This window comes from Mytilus galloprovincialis, chromosome 14 (assembly GCF_965363235.1).
Source record: "Mytilus galloprovincialis chromosome 14, xbMytGall1.hap1.1, whole genome shotgun sequence".
NCBI lineage: Eukaryota > Metazoa > Mollusca > Bivalvia > Mytilida > Mytilidae > Mytilus > Mytilus galloprovincialis.
In genome coordinates, this window is record NC_134851.1 from 733,994 (window position 1) to 740,579 (window position 6,586).

The 6,586-nt window shown below is 31.9% G+C and overlaps 1 long non-coding RNA gene across 1 annotated transcript; it reads left to right on the plus strand.

Moving 5' to 3' along the window:
- The first annotated feature begins 713 nt into the window (after positions 1-713).
- Positions 714-3,994, plus strand: LOC143058399 (uncharacterized). Its single transcript, XR_012973044.1, has 3 exons — positions 714-815; positions 3,011-3,109; positions 3,895-3,994. It is a non-coding gene; the product is annotated as an uncharacterized LOC143058399 (long non-coding RNA).
- The last annotated feature ends 2,592 nt before the right edge of the window (positions 3,995-6,586 follow it).

Below are 6,586 nucleotides of genomic sequence, written 5' to 3' on the forward strand. Positions count from 1 at the left end.
ACATTACAACGTTACGGGTATTAGAGGTGCAGCCAGAAGTTTATTCTTTTTTTTATTTTAACAGTCAAATAATAGAATCTTAGCCAAAACGTAGAACCTAAGCATTGTCTTTAATAACTTCGTGTAAATTCAATTTGTTGTCCTTTAAATGATCGATTTTTGATTGGTCTACACGATAGACTGAATTTCAAAAAAAAATGTCACGCGCTCAGCCATGTGATAGAGTAAATTTACACCTTCGCATTAGCCAATAAGAATATGCAATTTTAACATGACGTATGATACATTTTGGTAATGATATATAAGATAGGTAACATACAAAAACAGAAACATAGTTAGATAGACTTGATGATGAAATTACACTAAAATTAACGATAGCTACATCAGAACTGTATACATGATCATACATGTATTCCTAAATAATGAAAAAAAACTTAAATATTAAGGTTAGTTAGGTATATTATACTAGCAAAGCAATTTAGTACGTTTTGACAATTTAAAATCAAAAAAACCATAAACATGTGTTATTTATATGACAAATGAATAATGCAATACAGAACATGAACATACACATGATGAAAAAAAAACCACTTTTATGATACCTTTGTGTAAACAAAATAGAGAACTTCAACTACAACACTAAGTTACTTCAATCTTCTTGGTATTCCTTACTGATACATCTAACATTAATATTTTATAACTGCAATGTTTTTAAGGATGGTTCGACTATACTGTTTGACGCTACATTAAAAGGAAAGACAGACATTGTCCACTGGCTTATAGACAAGGGTATTGATATTAATGTAATGGACAAGGTAAGCTATCAATTGGATATACACTAATTTACTAAAGAATGACGATTGTCCGAATAGACATTTGCGGAAACTGTCATTAGCCCACGATAAGGATTACAATTACACTTTATGTTTTTCTGAAGTTGTACAACATTTATTTTCTAATATATTTACAGCAATGTGTTAACATAATTATTGTATACGTTGTTATCCAGGTTGACAATGCTGTAATTGTACGAAGTATGATAGAATGAACTAACATTATGTTAAAATAAATTTAACATGAAACACACAAAATGTGTCTACAAATATTCGGCTTCGTGCGGTCCTGATTGTAAATCCAGAAAAAGTGCTTCGGACACATGACATTTTAACGTGTTGCTTACATCTTTTTTTTTATACAGAAGACCCAATTTGCTATTTTTTATCTGTATTGTGGGTTTGTTTTTGTATTTGGAGATGACCCTTTCTTTTTGTCACCTATAATCGTAAGTCTAAAGGCTAATCCTAGGTATAGACTTAGTTTCCGCAAATGTCTAATACGAAGTTTTTGTATGACAAATATTGTAAACTATATATTCTATTACAAACATACAAATACGCTTCCATATTTAGATTACTGGTTGGTGAATCTGACAATTTTGATAAGTTTGTTGACGCCATTAGGTTTTAATTTCTTTTTATGTTATCTTGTTTTCCAAATATGAGACGTTTGATCATATGTTACCTCGTACATGTGTCTACAAATGATATTGCATGAACGGCGATGTGACTGGTTTTATATCTTACATGTTTTCTACATTGTAATTCTTTATTAATCATTATCCTTTAACAGTTAATAAGTGACAACAATATGTTTTAACAAACGGGTTTTGGCGCAACATATAAAAGAAGAGTAATAATCCTGTATTTCAATATCCCTTAAGCTTCGCCTAAAACAATTTTTCATAAGAAGGAAATGGAATTAAACAAAATCTAAAGGGAAAAACAAAATATATATTGTAGAGTAATACAAAATCTTACCTGTAATTGAAAAGTATTAACGTTTTGAAAATGTCAAACATGTGATGTGTTGCGTACTTTGTTCTTTAAAATTTGGACCTATGAGTAGAACCAATTTTATGAGATATGCAATTTGTTTTTTTCTGATTTTCATCAATATTTATATGTACTACCAAGAGGAGTAAATTCTACTGCAGTCATATAAAAACCGACAAGTTAACTCAATCTGACGTCACACAACGTAGTTAATGATACGACATTGTTTATGACATTGTATCAAAACAAAATGAAGGTGCATATATCAAGATAATGTTCAAGTTTCTTCTGTTTTTTTTACTTAAAAACAAGGTCAGCATTAAAAAGTACTAATTATTTAATAATTCATTTATTTACGATATTCATCTCTTCAACGATGATAGTGAAGTTCTAATGATTTGTTTTGATATAAGTAACAAGTAACCATTAAAAGGGGGTAACATAGTATGTAAGGAATAAGGATCGAATAAGGAATAAAGATTAAGTAACAAATAGTTCACGAATATGGATATAGAAAAAATAAGGATAGCAAATGCCTGAAAAATAAAGTATTCAGTAGGGATATAGGTTTTTTTTTTCCATTTTGTACGTCGTTAATTTATTTTTAGATCCAAGCTTCGATATACGTTAAAATGTGTGTTAGTCAATATGAGTTTGATTTACGCTTATCGTGCGTTGGCATCAACATTGTCAGTTATGTCGGCAATGTAGAGGTAGTACAGGACATAGTATATTGTTGACTAACGATCTGCATTTAAAAAAAAATAGTATTTATAGAATATTTTAACATCCAATTAGATTGTCCTACAAGGCTGTCCCACATAATTATGGTGGACAAAACAGAGAGAGAGAGACAAATACGCAAGGGACAACAAAGCTCACATTTTTTTCAACTTCCTTAACCACAATTTAAGTGTATATGTCTTACAACAACGAATACGTCACTACACACGGTTTAAAGCTGGAATTGAAACACATTGCAGTTTTACTCTCATATGTATGAAAATTCAATCTTTCAGAAAGATCTCATAGAAGTAAGAGAAAAAATATGTAATGGACAATTTAATTATCAGCCGAAAAAACAATAACACCAATAACACTTCTAAAGGGATGTGTCACCCTTACGATGAATTTTTTTTATGTGTAACACTGTTATATCGTTACTTTATTCTACCAAGGATGGTTCCACTGCACTACACAGTGCTGCAAGTACAGGAAATACAGAAATTGTTCAATTGCTTATTGATAATGGAATCGAGATCAATTTTCAGAACAAGGTACGTTGTACATAAAATAAAAAATAACAAGCGAAAAACTTATCTAAAATGGTTATGTTAAAAATTCCGTAAAAACATTGGTGGATTAAACCTGGTTTTATAGCTAGCTAGACCTCTCATTTGTTTGAAAGTCGCATTAGATGCCATTATATAGACAACGATGTATGAAAAAAAAAACACAGACATAATGCAGACCGTGTTGAAGACCTTACTTTGACCTATAAGTGTTTACTCTTACAAATTGTGAATTGGATAGAGAGTTGTATCAATGGCACTCATACCACATCTTTTTATATCTATATAATAGTTAAAATTGAAAATGGACACGGGAAATGTGTCAAGGAGACAACAATCCGACCATAGAAAAGACAACAGCAGAGGGTCACCAACAGGTCTTCAATGTAGCTAGAAATTCCTCTACCGGAGGCGTCCTTCAGCTGGCCCCTAAACAAATATATACTAGCTCAGTGATAATGAACGTCTTACTAAACTCCAAATTGTACACAAGAAACTAAAATCAAAAATGATACAAGACTAACAAAAGTCAGAGGCTCCTGACTTGCGACAGGCGCAAAAATGCGGCGGGGTTACACATGTTTATGTAAAAATATCAATACCAGATAGTGATACAGTCTTAATTACTATAATGGACAATTCAATTATCAGCCGAAAAACACAATAACACCAATAACACTTCTAAAGGGATATGTGACCGTTATATACTTCCCTTACGATGAGTTTTGTTAATGTGTAACACTGTCATATCGTTACTTTATTCTATGAAGGATGGTTCCACTGCACTACACAGTGCTGCAAGTACAGGAAATACAGAAATTGTTGAATTGCTTATTGATTATGGAATCGAGATAAATTTTCAGAACAAGGTACGTTGTACATGAAATAAAAAATAACAAGCGAAAAACTTATCTAAAATGGTTATGTTAAAAATTCCGTAAAAACATTGTACAAAATGTAGAGTGAACGTGAATATAAAATCAGCGTTCGCTTGATTCACTAACGTTATAAAACAAAGTAGCATGAACTATTGTATATTGTAGTCTTATATTGATGTTTTTTTTTTCACTTGCTTTGCTTTAAATGAACCCTTAATACTTTTTTTTTTCTCGAAAAAAAATATGTAAAGGGTTAAACATATGGTTGCTAAGATTCAATAGCCTACATATGATGTGTATTGTATCCAAAATAGTACATGCAATTGAGAAAAGAGGTTACTTTAGCCTTTTTGTACTTATTATGTTTTAAGATCCGTGTTGCAATATAATATGTATGTTTTATTGTCGATATGAGTTTGATTAACACCTTTCAAACATTCTTTTTTGGCTCTCCCTCAAGGGGTCTCTGAGAACAGGCTTGACTGTATAATATTTTCATTTCCAATATGAATTGTTAAATCTCTTTAGGTCTGTCACGAAAATAACTATATTGGATAAAAAAGATAGTAGAATCTAGCAATGATTCCCGCCATAATAAACGATTTAAAATTGAAATCAGAACAAAATCAAAAGCTGAAACACACTAAACGAACGAAAAACACCTATCATATTTCTGACTTGGTACAGACATTTTCTGATGTAAATAATGGTGGATTAAACCTGGTTTTATAGCTAGCTAGACCTCTCATTTGTGTGAAAGTCGCATTAGAAGCCATTATATAGACAACGATGTATGAAAAAAAAAACCAAAGACATAATGCAGACCGTGTTGAAGACCTTACTTTGACCTATAAGTGTTTACTCTTACAAATTGTGAATTGGATAGAGAGTTGTCTCAATGGCATTCATACCACATCTTCTTATATCTATATAATAGCTAAAATTGAGAATGGAGACGGGAAATATGTCAAAGAGACAACAATCCGACCATAGAAAAGACAACAGCAGAGGGTCACCAACAGGTCTTCAATGTAGCTAGAAATTCCTGCATCGGAGGCGTCCTTCAGCTGGCCCCTAAACAAATATATACTAGCTCAGTGATAATGAACGTCTTACTAAACTCCAAATTGTACACAAGAAACTAAAATTAAAAATATCAATACCAGATAGTGATACAGTCTTAATTACTATAATGGACAATTCAATTATCAGCCGAAAAACACAATAACACCAATAACACTTCTAAAGGGATATGTGACCGTTATATACTTCCCTTACGATGAGTTTTGTTAATGTGTAACACTGTCATGTTGAATTGCTTATTGATTATGGAATCGAGATCAATTTTCAGAACAAGATACGTTGTACATAAAATAAAAAATAACAAGCGAAAAACTTATCTAAAATGGTTATGTTAAAAATTCCGTAAAAACATTGTACAAAATGTAGAGTGAACGTGAATATAAAATCAGCGTTTTGCTTAATTCACTAACGTTATGAAAATAGAAGCATGAACTATTGTATATAGTAGTCTCATATTGATGTTGTTTTTTTTCACTTGCTTTGCTTTAAATGAACCCCTAGACGTTTTTTTCTCGAAAAAAACATATGTAAAGGGTTAAGCATATGGTTGCTAAGATTCAATAGCCTACATATGATGTGTAATGTATTCAAAATAGTACATGCAATTGAGAGAAAAGAGATTGTTTGAGCCTTTTTGTACTTATTATATTTTAAGATCCATGTTGCAATATAATTTGTATGTTTTATTGTCGATGTGAGTTTGACTCACACCTATGTTAATAATGTGTGTCTGTTGCGTCTTAGTTCTCCTCATAAATTTGATGTGGTTCCCTTAGTTTTAATTTGTAAATCGGATTCTTTCTTCCTCAATCGATTTATGAATTTCGATCAGCGGTATAATACTGATGCCTTCATTGATTAACACCTTTCAAGCATTTGTCACTCAATAATTTATTTAAGCATGTCGGCCATTTTAGAGGGAATACATGACAGAACATTTTGTCAATTACCACGTCCACTTGTATTTTTGTCCATCTGATGATTTAAGTCTTTTTCAACTGATTTGTATAGTTCGTTTTATGCTGTACTGTTATACCACTGTCCCAGGTTAGGGGGTTGGGGGGGGGGGGGGTTGGGATCCCGCTAACATGTTATCCCCGCCACATTATTTATGTATGTTCCTGTCCCAAGTCAGGAGCCTGTAATTCAGTGGTTGTCGTTTGTTTATGTGTTACATATTTATTTTTCGTTTATTTTTGTTGCATAAATAAGGCCGTTAGTTTTCTCGTTTGAATTGTTTTACAGTGTCTTATCGGGCCTTTTATAACTGACTATGCGGTATGGGCTTTGCTCATTATTGTAGGCCGTACGGTGACCTATAGTTGTTAATGTCTGTGTCATTTTGGTCTTTTGTGGATAGTTGTCTCATTGGCAATCATACCACATCTTCTTTTTTATATTTACAGCATGAAACAATGTATCATCCTATACAGTCAAACCTGATTAAGAGACCATCTGTATTAAGCAAAACTTATGTTAAAAGACCACAAATGTTAGATCC